At 49.2% G+C, this 24,407-nt stretch overlaps 1 protein-coding gene across 3 annotated transcripts in view; it reads right to left on the bottom strand.

Annotated features, from left to right (window-relative positions):
- The window catches only part of FTSJ3 (FtsJ RNA 2'-O-methyltransferase 3), a 416,394-nt gene that overhangs the window by 37,948 nt on the left and 354,039 nt on the right, over positions 1-24,407 (bottom strand). The window lies entirely within an intron of this gene.

Below are 24,407 nucleotides of genomic sequence, written 5' to 3'. Positions count from 1 at the left end.
TCATTCGGCACCTCTGCGGGGCAAAGGCATTGTTGAAGAATTCCCTAGCTTACGTTAACCCTTGTGGACTTTTTGCTGCGCCCTTTCTGAAGCTCTTGTAGCAGCAGACCTGCTTCGTCTGCCTGTGATAATTCGCAGTGCTCTCCATCGTGGTCAAAGGACAGAGCGAAAGAGAATCTCCATTGGTACCAGTTAGGGAGAATTCTCAGAAATGTGCCAGCTCCCTCTATCTTAGAGACCCCCAGCAACTTTGCTGGATTTTGAGGATTTCATTTTATTTTACCTGGAGAGAGCGGGGCCCTTTTTCCCCACTCATGTATTTTAATGTGATTTTGTACTCAGTTTCTCTTTTGGTTGTGGAGTCTGAAACGCCATAGCCATAATCTTTTACATTGCGTCACACAGCACCTTTAGTGCAGTGACACAGGGAAGTCTTAGATTTCCCAAGGTTTAACTACCTTCTCTCGGATGAACTACTGCTTCCCAGAGCAGTAAAGTGAAATTGACTTTACTTACATTTGTAACTTTCTAGACCCAGCACACACCAACTTACAATAGGGTGCTGGAGGGTTTACCTAGTATCCCCTTTGTCTAGCTTCTCATGTAACATTTTTATGTTACCCTTTCCTCACTGAATGGCTGGTGGCAATTTTCGTTTTTACTACCGTGGTGTGCATTTACCGCAGGCAGCTGCCGTAAAGAACCCAAGGGTGCCGTTTTTGTCAAAATGGCCCGGTATTTTTTATTCACCATTTCTTTGTGGAAAAGTCCTTCTTTAGATATACCCTGCGCGCCAAACCAGGTTTGGTGCCTTTGTTCATTTTGCCTTTGGCGGGATTCACAAGTGAAGCCTGCCTCTGGCTCCAGAGTGTCTGGGGTAGGCAGGAAGTGAGGGAGGTGCCCAAAACTCCCTGTGCTTAGTGTCCTAGGAGATCCAAATGCACTCTGTGATGATTGGCTGGCGGACTGTCCGGCAAGGACAACCACCCTGCTGGGTGAGTGACGGCTAGGCTGGAATGAAAGGGAGAGAACTTTATAAAAGGCAAGTCTTTTGGCTTGGAAGGCAGAGTCGACCACTGGACGAAGGAATCGAAGAACTTGGAGGACGCCTGCTGCAACTCCTGGACCGTTGGTTTGCCCGGTGAAGCCCTGCTGCTGTGCTGAAACTCCAAATTCGTATCGACAGAGAAGCCCCTGCAAGGACGACTTCTCCCCTTGAGTTGGTGGGACCAATCAACTCAAAAGTAAGCCACCTGGACATCCATCTCAGAGCTGGTTGAATTTCCAGAGTTTCTGCTGGAAACCGGATAGCCAGGGAGAGGAACACCAATTTGCGTGCGTTGCTTTTAAGTTGGCCAAGAGCTCCAGGAAGATCCTCTGGACTCCCAGAAAGCAGGACTGACCGAGCCTGAGCCCCCTCAGCAGAGTTCGGGACCCCAGAAGCAAGGAAAGTCCATCTCGACAAACAGGAACCGCAGTGTTGCTATTTGCGGTAGACGCGAGGATCTGAAACACTGAACAGCCACTGAAAGTGAAGTTTGCCGGTTGCGAATTTTGACCGTCCCAGTGCAGGAGTCCTCCGACGTCCTCCCTCTTGTACCCACGGCTGAGTCCAAGGAACAGCGAGATCTGCAGAGCTGCATAGGAACAGGAGTCATCTGCTGCATCTTTTCTTCATTTTAAAGGTACTGTACAAAGTCTAAGAGAACTTACCTCTTGCTGTAGAGTTGTTTGCATCTTCAACCACTCACAAGCCTGACAGCTTGTGGCCCTACATTGATTCATCTTTTTCTTCAAAGACTTCTGAAACATTGTGAAAAGACCTTTTCTTTAAAGTCACCTATGGGTGTAGGTCGCTGCTGTATCCCATCCCAAATGGGCATTTATTGATTCTGAACTAAGATTGCGTAGTTTAGAAGTATATTTGCGTGGTGTTTTACAGTGCTTCCTTCTGAAGAAGGCTTATATTAAATGACTAGTAAATAAATTAATAATTGTTTTATCAAGAAACCCTGTGTGTAAGTGTCTGTTGAATACTTGTCACTGTGAACCTCTGTGTAAATCCCCTACAGCTCACATGGACCCCTCGAGATAAGCCTGGCTACTCGTCCACACTACCAACCTGTGTAGTACAGACTTATACCAAAGGTTGGGTTACTACTGCCAGCAGGTCAGGGTTGTTGCAGTGCACCCTAAGGGTACTGCATACAGTCTTGCCTAACAGTACCTAAGCCCTCGCTTGCGGAGCCATGGAGTCAGGGGACTGAATTTCCTCCTCTGCTCTAGGTTGTAAGAGTAAAGGTCCTGAAAGATAGTCACAGAGGCTTCTTCCTATTCTATTTCGCCCACTTCCCGCGCTTTCCTAAGGATCTCCTCTTTGTCGCTGTAGTAGTGGCACTTCGCCACCACTGACCGTGGTCCTCCCGCTGATCAGGCAACTCTGTGGACTATCAAAACGGATCTCCTAGTCTGTCTCTCCTCCCAGCAGTTGTCTCACCAGGCATGTCAGCAATAGCTTCAGATCCCTTGGGGATTCAGTTTCTGTACTAGCGAGCACCAATATCCGCAGATTATTGTCTCCCTGTTTTCCACATCATCGAGCTGGGCCATCGCCTCTTTCGCCTTGCGTTCCAGCTCTCTGACCCTCATTTCTAGGGCCACGTGATGTTGGATATGTCTGCCGATCTAGGATTGTGCTCGAGGGTCTCCACCCGGTCCCCCACCTTTGAGACCCTCTCTAAGACGGCCCCCAAAGGAGGTCTGCACCTCTGTCCTGAATGCCTTAAGTTCCAAAAGGATGGCTTGCAAGTCCTGCTTTAAGGTATCTATACGCCCGGCCGCCATTATCCCCTTACCCTCACACCCCTGCCTGTTTTTATGTGGCTGTGGGTATGAGTTTCCCAGGGGTACATTGTCCTAACTGGAATCCCCTCCTATATGGGCGAGCGCGCTTCTCGCTGGGTGCCTCCCGGTGCTGCCACTCTCCGGGGGCTCTCACAGCTTGTACTCTACTAGGCTTCACAGGTCGAGCAGTTCCGGGCTGCTGCGTTTGCCCTGATCGTTGAGATCTCAGTCTATGACAGTGGTTCACCTCGGGCCCGTGGTCTGTTCTTTCTCCTCAGAGTTTTTCACTTTGTGGTATCACCCGAACATAGGCCCTTGGGCAGGATTCTTTCCTTCCCTTTTCAGCAAGTCCTTTTCCCCCTCTCAGGCAGTATATGAAGCGTGGGGCTCTTCGTTCCTGTGCCTTCTGCTGTGTGGGCTCCCTTTCACCATTTTTCAGTGCACAGTGGTTTCGCGGGGGAGGGTAGGGTCGAACCTCCTCGCCTTGTGGCTGTTGCTTTCTAGGGTCTCCTCTCCACATCGCTGTCTTTTCCCATTCCATCGCCCTCTACGGGGTGCAGGTGCCCCCTGGGAGGGACTGTTGTGCCTCCTTGCGGTATCCGCGTGGTTCGCCGCCTAGCCTTCTCTCAGCGTCTTTTCCATATACCTGCCCGACCTCTCAACTGTGTCGGGGGTGCAAATTGCAGGTTCTGACTGGCTCCCTCATTCTCCCGAAGGGCTATTGCAGCGCTAGTGTTTACTCCTACGCCTCAGCACACCCGGCTGTAGTGCTTCTGTCTCCACAGAGAGAGCGGAACTCCTTTCTTTTGGTCTCGCCAGCTGCCGCAAATCTTCCTTTTCGCTGTGCTGCACCCTGCGGGTCATCTGTTGGGGGTTTTACGCCATTAACTGTTCGTGCTCGACTGGATGAAGAGCTCCCAGCTCACGTGGCCATCTTGGTCCGCCCCCCTCCTAGCGGTATCATACCAGTTTAGTTTTAGTGTGAGGGGGCAGAATAGAAGTTTGGACACTGAACAGTTGTTTCGACACCCTGACAGACAGTTTTGTTTTTAAGTAGGGAAAAATCCTCTTGGTGCAGATACACAGAGGCCTTTTGCCAACCCAATTTCTTTTAATGAAAGTCTTTAACCCAAACTATGACTGCCTAGTGTCCGACTCATTTCCAACTCGCACAAGATTCCAAACCTCATGACATCGAGGACTGAAAGCTTGTGACTCTATGAAATGTACCAATGCTGGAGAAACCTCAGTTGCTGCATGCTTTGTCCTATCATACATTAACCAACGTCCTGGGGCCTGGTCCTAAATCTCGAATGATATCAGCCATGGGTGTGCATTTCTTGCAGCTTCTGGGAACTGTCATTTCCTTTCTTTGTTAATTAAATAGGTTTGTATATAGCAGTGGCATGCTGCATTCCATGGCTGAAGACCACCTAGCAAATCCTGTTCGACCGTACTATAATTATGACAGCACTTGGTTTATCCGCACCATCTTCTCTTGCACGTATCTCTATACTATCCCTTTTTTTGTATTTGATATTGAGTTTTTTTCAGTGCCAGTCATTGAAAACAACATTACACATTCAATAATACAGAACAAAGTCGGAGCTTTTCAAAAGTGTTATCTGATCATACATTGGTTAAGTAGATTCAGCTCTGAACTGTGAGACTTCAGCATGACTTTCCCCTTCTCCGTCCCTCCACCCCAACCATGGGCCGAGCATGCATCTTTATTGACATATCTGTGTGTGTCTACAAGTGGTGACGACGTGTGGGCAAGGGGACTGCATCGTTGGGAGGGTTTTTTGTATCCTTATTCAGTGTTTCTTTGATCACAAATGGTTCATTACAGCCCAACGTCTTAGTCAGTTTTGGTCTGTTCAGTGAGGGGGAAACCATCTTCCACTCCTCTAATCCTCACTGTGGTGCACTTGACAAGTGTTTACTCGAGATGTCCATCCATAGGGCCTTGCATTGAGAGGCTCTTTCGTGAAGGGATGCTGTAATCTTTTCCATTATACATATATTGGAGGCCACATTAATCCATTCACTTTCACTCGGGATCATTCTAGACTTCCACTTTATCACGAGTATTGCACAGGCAGCTAGCAATAGCTGAGGAGCCAAACCTTTAATCCTTCTCCATTCGTCTTCGCTTTTTCCAAGGCCAAACAATACAAGATGGGGATCTGAAGATGCCATTTATATCTCTAATCCAACACAGGACCTCATCCCAATATACCTTTATTCAAGGGAAGCCCCACCACATATGCCAATAGTCGGCAACCCCACCACATTCACGCCAACATTGAGGGCTGGCCGTTTGGAACATCCAAGAGAGCCTAAGAGGGTAATATTGCCATCTATGTAATAGTTTGATAGCATGTAATTTGTATTGACTCGATATGGATGTTTGCGAGGCTGCCCTGCACATTCTTCCCCACATGTTTGGGCGTATATATTCGCCTATGTCCCTCTCCCATGGGCCTCTCAATGGTTCCGTAGTTCCGTCTCCTGCCTCTACCAATTCTTTATACATGGCCGATATCAAGCCCTTCATCTCTGTTCTGGTGTCCAATAAGGGGGTAAGGTCCCTCCTCAGCTTGTCCCTCCATTCTGCTTTCGTCAGAATGCCTTTTATCTGTAGATATTGAAAGTTGGACAATGTGCCTATCCCCAGGGCTTCTGTCAGTTCTGGGAGTGTTATAAAAGAATACTTTTTCAGCAGTTGTCCCACCCTCTCTAGCCCTGCCTCGTACCACGTTTGAAACCTCTCCACATTTGCAATGTGTTCGTTAATTTAAGGGGCTCAGTGGGGATGGCCATGTGGAGATTTTTTGCATCCTCGTACCCTTTCTCCAGATCCCCCATATAGTGCTCAGTATCGGGTGATGTTTGATCCCATTATAAAGCTTTTTCCTGGGGGCCCATAGCCACTCTGAAACTGTGGCCAGTGATAGGTAGTAGTTGTCCATGGAGATCCATTGGGGTTCATTGTGGTTGCGTAGATGGGGGATTAAGACTCGTAACTGGGCCGCCTCATAATATTTTCTTAGGTCTGGGAGACCTATCCCACCTTTGTCCTTGGGACATGTTAGGGTGCCATATGAGATACTAGCCTTCTTCCCCTGCCAGAGGAAACCCACAATGGCTCTCTTGGTATCCACGAAGAAGTTCTCTGGCATCTCGATGGGGAGCATTTGGAAGGGGTACAAGAACCGGGGGAGACACCATTTTGACAGCGTTGAGTCGCCCCAACCATTAAATCGTCAGTTTGCTCCATTTACTAAGGTCTGCATGGAATCTTTGGAGAAGGGGAGGGTAATTGGCTTCATACAGACCATTTAAGAGCTCTAATGATGTTTATGCCTAGGTATTTTAGTTTAAAATGTTCGATCTGGAGACCCAACACAGAATTTGTCCACGTTTGTGTCCGTTGAACCTTGTAGGGGGAAGAGAATCGACTTGGCTTTGTTCACTTTAAACCCAGAAAGTCGACCATAGTCTTCTAGTAGATGAAGGGCCTGGGGGATGGATGTCATGGGGCTGGTCATATGTAAAAGTATGTCATCGGCATAGAGGGCCACCTTGTATTCAACTCCATCCAATTGCATTCCCTCTACCCGGGGGTCAGCCCTCATCTTTTGTGCCAAGGGTTCTAGTGAGAGAGCGAAGAGGATTGCTGAGAGAGGGCATCCCTGCTGAGTGCCTCGTTCTAGCTCGAACCATCTGGAGTATTCTCCATTCACAAATATAGAAGCTTTAGGAGATGTGTACACCGCCTACATTCCTTTTCTGAACCTTGGGCCTATCCCAACCTTACGTAGGATTGCTTTCAGAAATCCCCTTTCTACCCTGTCAAAGGTCTTCTCTGTGTCTATTGAGAGGAGGACGGGGTCGTTGGGCATATTTTGGGATGCATGAATAACAGGAGTGTTTTGCGCATTGCATTAGCCCCCTGTCTCCCAGTATGAAGCCCACCTGATCGGGATGGATGAGTTGAGGCATTAGTGTCTCTAGCCTAGCAGCCATAACCCTTGTATAGATTTTAGTGTCTAGGTTCAGCAAGGAGATGGGGCGAAAATATCCGCATTTTTTGGGGTCTCTTCCCTCTTTAGGTATTCCCGTGATCAGTGCGCGAGTGAAGGAGTCTGGGGCTTTTCCTGACTCCCAAGATTTCGTTGAAGAGTTCCACAATGAATGGCGTGAGTTGTGCACTGAAGGTCTTATAGAATCCAGCCGTGTAACCGTCGTCCCCTGGAGATTTGCCTAAGGTTAGCCTTTTTATTGCATTTTGCACATTTTGTTCTGTTAATAGGGGATTCAAAGAGCTCTGAGTCGGGACCCGATATCTTCGGCATAATGATAGAGGACAGATAGGTTTCGGTATCCGATTGGTCAGGGTTTGTTTCTGAGGTGTAGAGGGTCTCGTAGAAAGCAGCAAAAGATTACGGGATGGAGGGAATTACGTCGTCTGGAGCAGGGTTGTCTCGAGTTATTTCTAGCACTTTTCGCTCGGTTCTTTGTTCTCTAAATCTGGTGGCTAGGAGTGCGTTAGCTTTGTCTCCTTTCTCATAGAATTTCTGTTTTAGGAGTCGGAGCTTATGCACTATCTGCTCGTTCCTCCCTTTTCTTTTTTTGCGTCATTAATTTTGTTGGGGTCATTTTCATCTTCCCTCCTAATTCCCCCTTCCAGCTGACAGATCTCGGTTCTGAGTCTGTTTTCGATAATCTGTCTCTCCCTTTTCTTGCGGGACCCCTCTATTAGGACACCTCTCCAGGTAGCTTTCACCGCCTCCCAGACTACCTGTTTGGATACCTCGCCAGTGTTGTTTGATTTGAAATATTCACTAATCTCTGTCTCCAATTCTGTCTTAAAGACGGGGTCCTTCCAAAGACTCATTACATCTCCATTTCGCTGCCGTGACGGGTAAGTTATCCAAACGGGTGTCAGCTACCACCATGTCATGATCGGACCATGTGACGGGGACCATCTCTGATCGTGTTGTGATGCTTGAAAGATCTTTGGATAAATATATGTAGTCGATCCGGGTTAGTGTGTTGTGGGGGGTGGAGTAAAAAGCGTAATCCCTTTTGTTTTGGTGCATATCTCTCCAGACGTGTCTCATACCATATGTATCCATCATTTCAGCAAACTCTGTACGGTCACCCTTATTCTTGTCTCTCACCTCGGGGTTACCAGGCTTCCAATCCGTGTTTGGGTCTGCACATTGGTTGAAGTCCCCTCCTAAAATGATATGACCTGAGGCCTTTGGGATTGTTTTAGCCAAGAATCGGGCCTGTCCTGTATTGGGGAGTAGATTGTGGCAATCGTAACCTTGACTTTCCCAATGGTCCCCGTCACCAATAGGGCACACCCTTTTACATCGGACCAGGTCATGACGAGCTCGAACTCTATTCCTTTTCTAATGAGGATTCCCACTCCTCCCTTCTTTAGTGGCCCTGATCCCCAGAACTCTGTACCCATACGCCTCCCGAGGCACATTTAGTCTCTTCTAATAGGAGAATATCCATCTTGGCCCTGTAGAAATCTCTATATACCAGTGACCTCTTAGTTGGTGAATTGAGGCCTTTCACATTGAGTGTCCCTACCCTTAGGGAGTCCCCCTCCCCTTGCATCAGATGTCAGTGCCATTGGGTACTTTTGTGGGGAATTGGCTTACATTTCGTGACCAATAATGTGTCTGCTCATCAAGGATCACACTATATCTCACTTTTTGAACCAGTAGAGATGCTGCTTCAGCCCTGTCCCTCAGTTTACCCCTCCCCTAGCCTCTTCCCTCCCTCCTGCCTCCCATTACACAGTTGGTGGCGTCCGATCGAGCCAAATTGGTGGCATTGGCCCTGCATCGAAATACCAGCGGGGGCAGTTACTTCACAGCCCATGACCTGATAGGAAACCTCAATATTGATTGAGCCCCTGTTGTGTCCCCCCCCAATTCACATGTGCAGTGGAATCGGGTGAGTACTGATCTTGGTCCTCCCAGGGGATCCCCCAGCTCTGTGGATTTGTTCTGTTTTGGGTTAATCTATTGCATCATCGGCGACCTGGAGCTTGATGATGTAGTGGAGCGTTTTCCTGGGAACGCTTTTGGTTTCTCCTTCCGGAATCACAAATATGCGCAGGTTATTCTGTCTCTCCTGATTTTCCAAATCGTCCATTTTGAGTTTAAAGTCTTCTTCTCGTTGCTCCAAGTCTGTTATCCTATGCTCGAGCTGTGCTTCTAGGGTATCCATTGATGCTGGATTGTTTACCACCCCTTCCAGTGTCTCTGCCATATTATCTAAGCACTGCATAATTTTGTCTATTTTACCTCCTATGCTGGCCCCCATGTTCTTGATCTCACCCAACAGAGCTGCATTGTCTCCTTTCGTGGCTGCCGATTAGTTCCCTGTGACGTCCATTGCTGCCATAGTGTAGCTGTTGAAGCAAGGTGGTGTCGTAATGTAGGCAAAAGGGGCTAGTTTTTGTTGCACGCCAATGTAGACTTATGTAGGCGTTTTGGCGCTGGATAGTGATTACGTTAGGAGCAGGTCGGTCCAAATGCTTGATGGAAGTTTTGAGTGAGTGTTAAGCAGCAGTCTCGCAAGGCGCTGAGGAGTAGGGCGTTTGGTTATGCCTTTTTCAAGATCTCGGCAGTATTGCTGTCGATAGGGATTCCGTTAGGTGCACCAATCATTAAGGCAGAGGCAGTTCACCAACGTCTTCTTGGCTTGTGGGGTAGTGCCAAATTTTCCCCCTGCACCACTTTTTCCTTCTTTGCTTGTGTATATGGTGTATTGGGTCGATTCCTGTTCCACTTTCTCAGAGAGGTCGGCCGTATGTACTTCGTACTCCTAGCAAATATGATGAGGTCTTCAGATTGATTCCAGGAGCAGGCAGCAATGTTAGGGCTTTTGTCAAGTCTGCCTTGGATGCGTCTGTCCCTGGGAGTGATTGTTCTCCACTTTCTGTTCGCCTTGAGGAAAAGGGGGGTGGTAGTACTTTTTGTCCCTTACGGTGGGCTCTCCACATCTCTTTTAACTCCTTTCAGGATTGTATCCGACCGAGGTCACTGTGCGCTTCTCCTTTTTTTTACCCAGTTATGGGAGGGTATATGGCTCGCTGAGGTTCAGGTGTAGGGTGGGCTGGGGACCGATAGGGCCCACTAATAACACGTTGTCAGGGTTCTCAAGGTCACCTTCTTGCCGTGAGATTAGAAGTTGCAATTGTTCAATTCAGTGCATTAATGCCTCTGCACTTACGTTGTGACATTCAATTTTCAACTGGCTTCATGTAGTTGGGCAGTTTGCCCTTAGTATACACTCTGCCCTGCTCTCTGCTCCCTGTTTTGTTCCTCGCCCGGCCTTATAGGGTCGTGTACCAGGTCGGGGCCTGCTGTTCACTTTTGCGGTCGCTACCATTGGGGGTGCCCAACCGTATGCGTGGCACTCCAGTGGTTGGTGTAGGTGTGCGCAGGTTTGTGTATTCCTGGACGCCAAGGGGCCATGGGGGCATAGGGGTAAGTAAGGTTATACTCACTCTGCAAATGTCTGCTGCGCTCGTGGGATTCCTCTCGGAGATGTCTGTTGTCCTCGAGGTCTGCTGGTCTCCACGGCTCCCATCCTATTCGGGATCTTCTAGTCTGCGGCGCAAGCAGAAAGGTGCCTGGGGGCGCTGAACACGTCCCGCATGCTTTCCCTTCTGGTCCTCCGTCGGTGGTGGGCTCTGGCCTCTCCTATCGTGCAGCCCAATCTCTCGCTCCGTGTCGCGGGCTCAGTGACGCAGGGCAAGGGCGCGCTTACCGTTGGAGATGGTTTTGTTGTGCTCCGTTGGTGTAGTTATAGGGAGGAGCAGGTTGCGGGCTCCGGAAGGTCGCTCTCCTCTCTACTGGGTTCATCGTCCTCGTTTAGCGCTTGGTTGCCAGCCTGTGTTCCACAAGCCGTGTATCGTTCAATGTTGGAGTGGGGGTTCACACGCCGGCAAGCTATCCACAGCGTTGCAGGACGACCATTCAGCAGCGCAAAGTCAGCTATTTAATGTTGTAATGGAGGAGCTGAGATGAAACTATGGTATCAACAACTGAATGCAGTGGGGGGCAGCCCCGCCCCCCACTTAAAACTAAGCAGAGAAATTCGTATGGACTAATTTGGTGTTGTAATTATGCGAAAATGGTATTCATAATGTTAGTATAGACTAGTAGTGAAAAGGGCGTCGTGTTTAGAAGGTCGAAAATGTCATCATCATGATGTGGTAAGGTGGCAAGGCACAGAATGGATAAATAAGGTTTTCTGTACACAGACAGAAAAGAGCTATGACCAATGCCTTTAACTGAAAATGCATGTAACTGAAAATGTGGCTAAATGAGAGAAATTAAGTAATGATCAGAGTGTGTGGAATGAGGTAATTCTAAAGTTGAAACAGTCAAGGATACCATGCGTTCAGAAATTTGACGAATGTGCAGAAACCAGACATTTAATTAGGCCTTGTCTGGAAATGTATCTGAAGGTTCCAGCTGCATCAACCACAATCGGGCAGAGCACCGGGGAAAAAGTAAGGATGTGCGCAAATTTTGAAGGTTTAGTTCAATTAAACAATAATTGCCTGGTGAGCTAATGCTTAACAATGAGTTTGCCTAGACTTGTGTAGGGAGAGTGGGGGCAGGATGCTCCCTCTGAGAGCTATAAGAGGGAGCTCTGTTTTGAGCCTGGGTGGTTGAGTCCATTTACTTGACCACGACGCTGGTTGTGCTCTGTGTCAGCATGGCATGAAATAAAACTTGATGAACTTTACAGTCTCTTTGCCAAATCCTAGAGCTGTCCTTATTTTTTGGTGTTGGAGTAAAGAATCCTGCACCACTTCGCCCTCAAGGTGAAGCTATATTGTCTTAAGGTAATCGAGGGCGAACTCTGATCCAATTGGCCCGTCAGAGGTCACTCGGACCTCGATTACAAGGTGTGCCTGCTTTACTTTCATTTTCATCAGCCCTGGTCTGGGAGGCTGTAATCTTCGGCTTACGATTTTCCCTGTGATTTTTGCTGTTGGGAAGGGGGAGTGGGATGTTCCCACTGCGGCTGCTCGATGTCTATCCACTGGGGGGAGAGGGGTCCAAAAGTGGGGGCTCAATCCTCTTTTTGCGCCGTTGTAGCAGAGTTCACACAGAGAGCATGATTGTCTGTGCGCCCCCTGGTGGCCAGTCTCTATACTATCCCTTTTTTAGCTTGGTGCATGATAAAGCAAGCATGCACTGGTTACTATAGGCAATTCTGTATTGGTTGCCTTGTTAGTCTCCGCTTCATAGTAGAATTGGTGGATTTTGGGGTAATTGTGGATTTGCTGGAATAGTCCAGTGCTGTGAAGAAGACTTGTGTCTTGTTCAAGGGGACCAACAACATGGAGACTCATGTGACCCGGGGGCTTCCCTGAGCCAGTAGACCATGGCAGTTTGAGGAGGGTCCTGAATCGCCCCTCCTTGGTCCCCACCACATGACAGGGACAGTCACAGTGCTGCGCCTCAAACCAGTTGTGGGTGGGTTAGACCTTTCCCACTGCCCTGGCAGGACATCTGAACCAGGACTGCTTTGCACCTACCGAAACCCTTTTGGAAGACCTGGAGAGTAACCGTATAGCAACCTCTTACCAAATCAGGAAGCCCCAAGCAGTCACAGAGCAGACCCAAATTCCATTCTTTGAAGCAGGTGAGTGCAGCCGATTCCGAATCCATTTTGGACCAATTCTAAGTTTTAAATTGTTTCCAGGTCCCGTGTGCATTAGTTTCAGCCCGGCATCAGCTTCCTGGACTCCCGTGTCCCTCCCGCCTCCCAACCCGCCCACCACTTCTAATTCGGTGTTTCCCCATTGCCTTCGGGTCTAGTGACTGTTAGGCAAAGTTTGCATGCAGTACCCCTTGGGACCACTACACACAACTATGACTACAGGTGTAAGCAAAACCAACCTTTGGTATAAGTCTGTACCACACATTTTCTTATAGCGAGCTGAGCAGCCAGGCTTCTCTCAAGAGGGATGTGAGCTGTAATGATGTTACACAGAGGTCTACAATAACTACTTTGAAGGAGGAGAAAAATGGCATTCAGAGCATTTGAAGTAGGAGCAAAAAGGAATAAGTTAATAAAAAGAAGGGTACAAGTATTTTTAAATAGAGCAAATAGTTTGAGTTCGCCAGAGGAGTCAATTCAATGCAATAGGTTAGGCCAAAGTCAATGGGCTAAAGTCTTGGATAGGATAAAACTGTTCTGGTTGTTAAACGGAAAAGTGTTTGCCAAAGTTCTCAGAAATAGTTTATACAAGAAAGATTAATATATTGGCTCGCAAGCCGACTATGCCTGCAAGTTGCCAAAGTTTCAAGCACTTTCGCAGTGAGAGGTACGTTCTCTCGGTCGGGTTTTCACAGTACCTTATGATGAAGAAAAAGATGCAGCTGAAGACTTCTGTTCCAGGTAGTTCCAGCAGATCTCGCGGTTCCTGACCCTCAGTCATGGGGACAAGAGGAGGATGTCGGGGGACTTCTGCAATGCACCAGACTAGTCAAAAATGCTGGCAAATGGCAAATCTTCAATTCCGGTAGCTGTAGTCAAGCACACAAACTGGTGTGCTTCTCCCTGGTTATTCAGTTTCCTGCAGCACTCTGAGGAAAATACTACCATCTCTGAGAATGGTGTCCAGGTGGCTTACGAGTTGATTGGTCCCACCAACTCAAACGAGAGAAGTCGTCCGGGTAGGGCTTCTCTATCGAGATGAACTTGGCGATTCGGACCTGCAGCAGGGCTTCACCGGGCAAACCAACGGTCCAGGAGTTGCAGCAGCAGTCCTCTTCCAGCTCGTCTTCAGTTCTTTCGTTCCAGTGGTCAACTCTGCCTTCCGAGCAAAAAGACTAGCCTTTTATCGAGTTTCCTCTCATTCATTCCAGCCTAGCTGCCACTCACCCAGAGGGTGGCTGTCTTTGCCGCACAGTCACAAGCCAATCACACCAGAGTGCCTTTGGGTCATCTAGGAGACTAAGCACAGGGAGTTCCGGGCACCTACCTCACTTCCTGCCCACCCCAGACACTCAGGCCCCAGAGGTGGTCTTCAGTCCTGAAGCCCGCCAAAGGTGTAGGAACAAAGGGACCAAACCTGGTTTGGCGCGCACAGACTCTAGAAGGACCTTCCAAAAAGAAACGGCGAAATAGAAGACCAGGACCTGTTTTTACAGAGGGGTCTCAGACGCCATCTTGAAAAATACGGCTCCTGCGATTTTTAGCTACCAGTGTTCGCGGTCAGAAAAAATCATAGTAGTTCGTTGTAAAACCACTGCCACCAGCCATTTCGATAGGAAATGGTAGCATTTGACTGCTACATGAGTTTCTAGACAGGGGATACTAGCTAACCCCTCCAACACTCTATTGTAAGATAGGGTGTGCTGGGTCTAGGAATTTGAAAAGACTAGTAAAGTCAATTTCACTTTACTTTCTCTGGAAAACAGTAGTTTACCCCAGAGAAGGTATTTAAACCTTGGGACAGCGCCCCAAAAGGCTTCCCTTTGTCACTGCATTGACTGTGCTGTGTGACACACATGAAAAGATGATGCCTATGGAGTTACCTAAAACTCCATAATCACAGAACACAAGAGAAAAAACACCCATCAAAATACATGAGAATGGGGAAAAAAGGCTCACACTCTCCCGGTCAACAAAATCAATTCCTCAAAATCCAGCAAAGTTTCTGTGGGTTTTTAAGGTAAAGGGAATTAGCACATTCTTGAGAATTCACCCCAACACCCTCCTGCTGCCACCTGCTTCCACTTCCATTCTGTGAAGCAGGTGAGCGGAGCCGATTCCGATTTCATTTAGTTTTAAATTGTTTCCAGGCCCTGTGTGCATCCATTTCAGCCCGGCATCAGCTTCCTGGTTTACCATGTCACTCCCGCCTCCCAACCCGCCCACTTCCTCGAATTGGTTGTTTCTCCTGGTCATAACTGACCCTCCCAGGGCAGCCCCTGCGGCTAAGGGACCAAAGGCAAAAGGCGGCTCTGACAGAGGCGGGTCAAGAAAGTGTCAGCAGCTGTCCGCAGGTGTCCGCAGGAGATGCCAAGGAAGCCAGTGGCCAGCAGTCAACCAGCTCAAACCACTAAAGTAAGTGGCACGGGTGGGGAGTGGAGCAATTAAGAAAGCCCTGCCACTCTACATTGTCCTACCTTTGTACTGTGAATGCTTGCGTGCGCCACACTTATTGTTAGCATGCACCACAACTGGATGTAGTCAGAAACATTAGTGTGCATCGAAACCGCAATTAGATTTGTGAAGTTTGGCATGAGTCAGACCCATGCAAAATTGTCAACGATAGGAACCGCCTCTTAAAACGGTCACTCCTAGAGTGCGCTGAAAGCTTATGGCGTTATACTCTGCCTCTTAAGACTGTCTCACACCTAGATATAGTGCTGAAAGTTTACTGACCTCTACACTGCACATCTAGATAAGTGTGCACAAAGATTACTGTGTTGTACTCCGCCTCTTAAGACTGTCACATCTAGATAGTGTACTGAAGTTACTGTGTTCAACTCTTCCTCTTAAAAACGGTCACATCTAGACAGTGAGCTGAAAGTTTACTGTGGTGTATTCTGCCACTTAAGACTGTCACATCTAGATGTAGCACTGAAAGCACCAAAAGGATTACTGAGCTGTACTCTGCACATCTTAAAATTGCGCCGAACATTTACTGTGTTGTATTCTCCCTCTTAAAACCGTCACATCTAGATAGAGCGCTGAAAGCTTACTGGGTTGTACTGTGCACACCTTGAAAGTGCGCTCAAAGATCAGAAACTTTAATGCGTAGCATTCCACCGCTTTATACAGTGTCACATCTAGATGGTGCACCCAAAGATTGCTGAAAGTTTAACAAATAGTATTATACTTTGACTCATCTAGACATTGCGCTCAAAGATTACAAGAAAGTTTAATAAGTACTCTACTGTGACTGTCACATCTAGATAGTGCCCAAGAGTGTCACATTCCCCCATCCTAGCCGATCTCAAATCGAGATAGAATTCAACGCAGTAAACTTTCAGTGCGCCATCTACCAAGACTGAGACATCTAGATGGCAAACCTGTCTCGCAAATATCCACCACTCAAACCCATCCAGATTCCTAGAACCCAGCGCTCCCTCCCTCCCTCCCTCCCTCCCGCCCTCACTCAGTCAGTCCCCATGGCTCGTCATCCGCACACTAGCTCCCATCTTCTCAAACCCCCCCCCCCCACCATTCCTTCCCTGAGCACACCCGTAGGAATCCCTGTGTCCACCCAACATCAGTATAACTCCACTCGCCCAACCTCCTACCATCACCCTGCATCCAACCCTAAAATCAGAGCCACACTCTGGCGCGCCAACCACCTCCCTCCCCTGAACCCCATTCAGCCCCTCCATTCCCATTCCCGCCCCCTATCGAACTCTCAAGCCAGAGGAGCCCGCTGGTGCTCCAATTCAACTCCTACCTCCCACCCAACAGCAGTCATCCCTCCTCCCTTTTCCCCATACCGCAGAGTCCCCATCCCCTATCCCACCACAGAAATGTGCAGCCCCTGCCTACAACCCCATCCTCCCTCCTCCGCCTGCCCTGTTAGCCTCCCCTCGACACCTGCCAACACCCCCCCACCATATCCCCTCCCCTCTCTAAAAGCAGCACGTTTCGCCCTTGCACGAACAGTAGCTGCATCTCCTTCACCCTACGACTGCCCCACCCTCTCTCTCACCCCCCCACTGCACCACACCCCCCCACTGCACAGAAACCCTTGAAAAGCAGAAAACTACCCTGGTCGGCCCCCACATCTGTCCACTCCTCACCACTTCTACCAAGCCTCCCAATCTCTCCAACCCCATACCTGCTACACTCACCCCTGCCCTCGCCCTGCCTCCACTGGGCCCTCTTCCTGCTCCTACCTGCAAGGCAAAAAACCTCAGGGTCATCTTCGACTCCACACTCTCCTTCTCTCCTCACATATCCGACGTCTCTAAGAAGTCACACTGCCAGCTACACCTCCTCAGAGGTATCCTTCCTTTCCTCTCCTTCCCCCAGAAGCTCACTGTCTCTAGAGCCCTGGTTCTCTCGAAGCTGGACTACTGTACAGCCTCTATCTAAATCTGCCCGCCTCTACTCTGTCCTTTGCAACTCATCCAGAACAGGACTGCGAGACTTGTCCTTGGCCTCAAGCCCAGGGACCGTATCTCTCCAGGACTGAAATCACTACACTGGCTCCAAGTGACTTCGAGGATCAAGCTCAAAACCCTCTGCATTGTCCACAAGGCCGTCTGGGGCCTTGGGGCAAAATACCTTCAACTCTCTCTTCCTAAATATCTTCCTTCTCGAGCTCTTCGCTCATTCGCCTCTAACTCCCTCAGGGTCAGCCGCTTTTCCAAACAACGAGTTGGGGGCAGAACCGCCTCCCTCTGGAACAGCCTTCCTGCCTCCCTGAAACGAGGAGAACCATCTCCGGTTCCGGAAGCACCTCAAAACCTTCCTCTTTGCCTCCGCTTTCTCTCCCCCTCTCCCCTGCTAATACTACTGTAACTGCACTGAATCTGCAACTTGGCCCAGCCACTCTCCCCTGCACTGCCTCCCCGGCAACCCCTGCACTGCGGGACTGTGTCTGTATCCCTACAGTCCCCCTTCCCAGCACTTGTCCGCACTTGCCACCAGCTGGCCCTTGTTATTTATCCTGTATGCTAATAACCCTGTACTGCACTTTCCCCTCTCCCTTTCCCCCATGCACTTTTCCCTTCCCCTCTACCCTTGCACTTGCGCAATCTGAATGACACCTGGCCTAGTAGGATCGTTGTCCGTCTCCCCTGCCTCGTCGCGTCTTGAAACACTTGTGTATAGGCGCGTTACAAATGCCATATCATATCACCCCCTCTCTCGACTTCTCACCCTGCACACCGGACCCCCCCAATCCTTGCCCAAGACCCTCCACCCACAAATGTCACCTCGCTCAAGGACTTTCCCAGTGACTTTCTGTAGACGAGCCCGCGCCCCCATGCTCTACCCATGCCCCTCACATATCCTCCTCCGCCTGCCTACTCTTCCCAGCTGGCACCAACCTGCCTCCACCCTGTCACCCAGAGCCCACGACACCCTTCCTCCCCGCCACTCCCCATCTCCCTGTCCCACTGACCTTGAAACCTACCGCTCCCTCCCATCCCAACCACCCCCCCCCCAAGCACCTCTTACTCACACCCAAACAACCTCCCTGAACACACCCCACTCCGAAGTCAAGTCCATCCTTTTCAATGCCCGTTCTGTACCAAAAAAGAGACAGCATCTTCAACCTCCTCTCCTCCGACGAACCAGACTTAGTCTTGATCACCGAACCTGGTTCTTGGACAACTTTGCCCCTGTTGCACATGAGGCATTCCCCCCGGCTACTCCCTCATCCCACTCAACAGACCAAGAGGCAGCGGCCTGGCAATCCTTTTCAAATCTCACTTCTCAGACGCACTCAATTCACAGCCATACATTCCATCATGTGAATCCCTCCTTGTTAAACTCTATACCTCCGAATTTCTACAACAGCTTCCTAATAATCTACAGACCTCCTGGTTACGACAGACACTTCACAACCAAGCTCTGTGACTCGGTAGCCACCATTAATTCAAGTAAACCACCCCTTCCTGAATCTTCTAGGAAATATCAATATCTGGCTGGACATCCCCATGACTCATTCTCTGGACGACAGCCTTGATTCGCCCAACCTCACCCTTCACATGAATGGTCCAACCCATTCTAAAAGGGAACACTCTAGATGCTATCTTCAGCTCCCATGGCCTGATACATCTAGCCCCCCACCCTTACCACTCATCTGGTCCAACAACTTTTTTGTCCCTTTCTCCATCCTCTCCCCTGCCCTCGCCCCCCAACCCACCTCCCCCTTCACTGCAAATGCTGGAACAAACTAAATATCATCCCTGACCTACCCGAAGCCCTGCTTCAGGCCCAAACCACAGCATCCCACCACCCCACCAGACAGAACTTTAACCATCGACTCCTTCGACTCATGGCTCAATGATTCACTAATTCCGCTCACCTCCTCACGCCCCTCTTCTTCAACCCTGTGACCATTTCCCAAATGGTTTACTCCTGAACTGAGGAATGCCAAAAAACTAAATAATTCCTTGGAACGCAAATGGCAAACAGAAAAAAACAGTCTCAGCAGATCCACCTTCGCCTTGCACCATCGCAACTACAAAGCAGACATCCTGAAAGCCAAAAAAGCCCACTGCAACAATCGGATACTCAACTGTGAAAAACGCAGCAAAGAACACCACAGAATCATATCTGAATTCGTCAAACCCACTTGCCCCTCTTCCGAATCCACCCCATCACAATCACTCTGCGACTCCCTCTACTTTTACACCACTGTTGTCAACAGAACGACTTCCCTTAACAAACTTTCCCTCCTCTCCCCTCCTCAAACAACAACTAATCCAACAACCACCCCTCCCCCTGCCGCCACAACGCCCTCCTTACCACCTTTGACTCCTTCAAACCCATCTCCAGAGAAGAATTTCTTGACCTATCTGATTGCAAACCTAATGGCTCCCACCTAGACCCCTGCCCTGCCTCAGTCCTCAAATATTCTCGCCCACCTGCACAGGAGAGCATGCAAGAACCATCCTAAATGACTCCCTCAGATCTTTCCCGATGCGTTCAAAATTGCACATGTCAAGCCTCTTAAAAAACCATTCCTTGACCCCAAAAGCTACTGTCCAATCTCGAACACCAGATTCCTTGCAAAACTCATTGACCGAACAGCATACTCCCAACTAAACGCTTTTGTCGAATCCAACAACCTCCTTGCCCCCGCCCAATCTGGCTTCAGACCACGACATGGAACCGAAGCCACTCTGGCCTCAATCTGGGATGATCTTAAGATCTCTGCAGGATGTGCTGCACTAATTCTCCTTGACCTGTCTGCAGCCTTTGACACAATTAAACACTCAAGCCTCCTCGACCGCCACCACTCCCTCGGAATCCGTGGAACCGCTCAAATGGATCGCCTCCTTCCTCAACAGGAAACAAATAACCCTCCTCTCCCCTTTTGTCTCGGCTCCCCGCCCAGTTAATACTAGAGTACCACAAGGTGCATGTCCATCAGCTCTCCTATTCAACCTCTATACGTCCAGCCTCCATGGAATCTTCCGCCCGCACAATATCTTGTGCTACAACTACTCAGACGATGCCCATATCATCCTTAAACTCCACAACTCCGACTGAAACTCGCAGCCTGCCTCCTAGATATCGACCGTTGGATGACTACCACCCACCTCCTCTTAAACCCCACCGAAATCATGGTATGCGGCAACACTGAGCTACCTCGTCCACCTCCTTGGAACCCTTCCATGGGCCATAGCCCCACCCCCTCAGCCACAGTAAAAAAAAAACTCAGTGCACGATGGACTCTGGCCTAACCCTCCCCCGTCAGATCAACAACATATCTAAATCTTGTCACTACCATCTCAAAATTCTCAGGCGCATTTTTCCTCATCTCTCCTTCCCGAACAGACTTGCTGCTGTTTTGTCTATTGTAATGTCGAGACTGGACTATGCCACCTTCCTTTACCTTGGCGTCCTGGCATACCACCCTAATAAACGCTGCTGCTAAAATGCTCCTAGCACTGGGTCAGAGACCACACCTCTCCAGCTCTTAGAACCCTCAACTGGCTCCCAGTCGGACGAAGGGCCACTGTCGAGACCCTGTGCATCACTCATCGTGCTGTGCACAAGACCGGCCTTCTATACCTGCAATACAAGTTAAAACCATAACTCCCACTCTGCATCCTAAGATCAAGCTCTGCCCTGCTTTTAGTGACCCCAACCACCAACTCTGCCAGGATCGGAGGATCCTCTTTCTGAGCATTGGCCCCGACACACCCAAGACTACGTAATTCCGCAAATTACTAAAAACTTGGCTCTTCCCATAACACCAACAACAACCTTAAAGATAGATCTGAACTCCCAACGACTAAATACACAATGGGACTCTCTACCTCGTCTTCAATGAATTCTCCCTCCAATTCGGCTAGTCAACCATATATGAACACTGCACAATGACCTCTGACCCCACCCACAGGATTGGATGAAGTAGATGGAGGCAATAGATGCATGGAGGGAATGGATAGAATGACTGAATTAACGGATGGAGTGAGTGGAGGGGATGGAATGAATGGATCGAATGTACGGATGTTGATGGATGGGACGCATGGAGCAGAAGGGACGGATGGGACGCATGGAGCGGAAGGGACGCATGGGACGGACGGAGCGAAATGGACTGATGGAACGGAATGGAACTGGACAGAATGGATGGGACGGATGGGACGAAATGGACTGATGGAACAGATGGGACAGATGGAACGAAATGGACTGATGGAACGAAACGGAATGGAACTGGACGGAATGGAATGGATGGGACAGATGGAACGAAATGGACTGATGGTACGGAATGGAACTGGACGGAATGGATGGGACGGACGGAACGAAATGGACGGACGGAACAGAACGGGATGGAACTGGACGGAATGGATGGGACGGGTGGAACGAAATGGACCGATGGAACGGAATGGATGGGACGGATGGAACGAAATGGACTGATGGAACGGAATGGAACTGGACAGAATGGATGGGACGGATGGAACGAAATGGACTGATGAAACGGAACGGAACCGGACGGAATGGATGGGACGGATGGAACAAAATGGACTGATGGAACGGAATGGAATGGAACTGGACGGAATGGATGGGAGGATGGAACGAAATGGACTGATGGAACGGAACTGGACGGAATGGATGGGACAGATGGAACGAAATGGACTGATGGAACGGAATGGATGGGACGGATGGAACGAAATGGGCTGATGGAACGGAACGGAACTGGACGGAATGGATGGGACAGATGGAACGAAATGGACTGATGGTACGGAATGGAACTGGACGGAATGGAGGGGAGGGGACAGATGGAACGAAATGGAATGATGGAACGGAACAGAATGGAACTGGACGGATGGAACGAAATGGACTGATGGAACGGAATGGAACTGGACAGAATGGATGGGACGGATGGAACGAAATGGACTGATGGAACTGGACGGAATGGAACTGGACGGATGGAACGAAATGGACTGATGGAACGGAATGGAACTGGACGGAATGGATGGGACAGATGGAACGAAATGGACTGATGGAACCGAAGGGAACTGGACGGAATGGATGGGACGGATGGAACGAAATGGACTGATGGGACGGAATGGATGGGACGGAAGGAACGAAATGGACTGATGGAACGGAACGGAACGGAACTGGACGGAATGGATGGGACGGATGGAACGAAGTGGACGGACGGAACGGAATGGATGGGACGGATGGAACGAAATGGACTGATGGAACGGAACCGGACAGAATGGATGGGACGGAACGAACGAAATGGACTGATGGAACGGAACTGGACGGATGGATGGAACGAAATGGACTGATGGAACGGAATGGAATGGAACTGGACAGAATGGATGGGACGGACGGAATGGAACTGGACGGAATGGATGGGACGGATGGAACGAAATGGACTGATGGAACGGAATGGAACTGGACGGAACTGGACGGAACTGGACTGAATGGATGGGAGGATGGAACGAAATGGACTGATGGAACGGAACGGAACTGGACGGAATGGATGGGACGGATGGAACGAAGTGGACTGATGGAAATGGACGGAATTGATAGAACGGATGGAACGAAGTGGACTGATGCAACTGGACGGAATGGATGGGACTGATGGAACGCAATGGACGGACGGAACAGAACGGGATGGAACTGGACGGAATGGATGGGACGGGTGGAACGAAATGGACTGATGGAACGGAACGGAACGGAACCGGACAGAATGGATGGGACTGATGGAACAAACGGAACTGGACGGATGGATGGAACAAAATGGAACTGGACAGAATGGATGGGACGGATGGAAAGAAATGGACTGATGGAACGGAATGGAATGGAACTGGACGGAATGGATGGAACGAAATGGACTGATGGAACTGGACAGAATGGATGGGACGGATGGAACGAAATGGAACTGGATGGAATGGATGGGAGGATGGAACGAAATGGACTGATGGAACGGAACTGGACGGAATGGATGGGACAGATGGAACGAAATGGACTGATGGAACGGAACGGAATGGATGGGACGGATGGAACAAAATGGACTGATGGAACGGGACGGATAGAACGAAATGGACTGATGGAACGGGACGGATGGAACTGGACGAACTGAGGGGACGGGACGCAGATGGAGCCTGTCCACGTGCTGGTCTTGCGTGCCTTAAAGATAATCATCCTATCACATTGCTACGCTTACTCTCTACATTCAACTAGAACATAGCTATACCCCCGATAAATTCGGCCTTGCTGTTCACGTATGAATACGGCCCCATGAACACCTCAACACTAATAAAAACGCAGCTAGCTGGGCACATTGCGGCCTAGTTGCTCACATATGCGTCCTTAAGGCCTAACGCAGCCAGAGCCCAGTCTGGATGTCCACCCACCAGACTGCACACATCCAACAGATATCTTCATGCACCACACCCAACGCTAGGATGCAGCTACAATTCGGCAATTACATCAGCTGCACACATAGCTGGTGCACCCATGCACCCTAGGACACCATCTCTCTACTGACCAGAACTACAGTTCCCGAGGGTGTTCAACCTACCAGCACTTTGAGGTCATACCAATGATATATAGAGAGCTATATAAATGCCAAGTAACATAACAGTGTATTTTGATTGTTACATATATATATTGCTCCCTTCGGAAGAAGGCTTATACAACAGACTGTGAAATAAAGTGTTTTATCAAGAAACCTTGAGTGCAAGAGTTTATTTGAATAACTGTACTGTGAAACTTAGTGTCACAACATTACTGCTCACATTGACCCCTCTTGAGATCAGCCTGGCTGCTCATCCACACTACTAACCTGTGTAGTTCAGATTTATAGCAAAGGTTGGGTCCCTATTGCCAGGAGGTCAAGGTTATTGGAGTGCACCCAAAGGGTACTGCATACAATCTTGCCTAACAGCCCAGCCTTAGTTTATAACTCATTCAAACTACACTTAACAGCACTTGCTGCGTACACCAACTTGCAACACACGGCTCATGGTGGAAAGTACCTTTAGTCAAGGTGTTTATGTAAGGTGTGAAATGCATTTACCCACCAGTCCAACCCAATCACCTAGCTGGGATACAAATGTACTCCTTCACATATTAATGGGCACACACAACCAATGCAGAAATCCCCTTTGTAGTAGCTCACTTCCAAAGTGGCTTTCCTTATCACAGTCGCCTCCATCAGTAGAATAGGCGAGCTGCAAGCCCTCTCAAGTCACTGAAACTTCGTCCCTATACCCAAGTATAAAGTGGTTTTAAGAACATGTCCACATTTATCTCCAAAGTAGATCATCAAAATTCCAAGCAAAAAAAATTACCACCCTTCTTCCCCAACCCACAGAATCGGAAGG

Source organism: Ambystoma mexicanum, chromosome 12 (genome assembly GCF_040938575.1).
Source record: "Ambystoma mexicanum isolate Mex_15411 chromosome 12, UKY_AmexF1_1, whole genome shotgun sequence".
NCBI lineage: Eukaryota > Metazoa > Chordata > Amphibia > Caudata > Ambystomatidae > Ambystoma > Ambystoma mexicanum.
The sequence above is the reverse complement of the archived record's forward strand: the minus strand, read 5'-3'. Positions and strand labels throughout refer to the sequence as shown.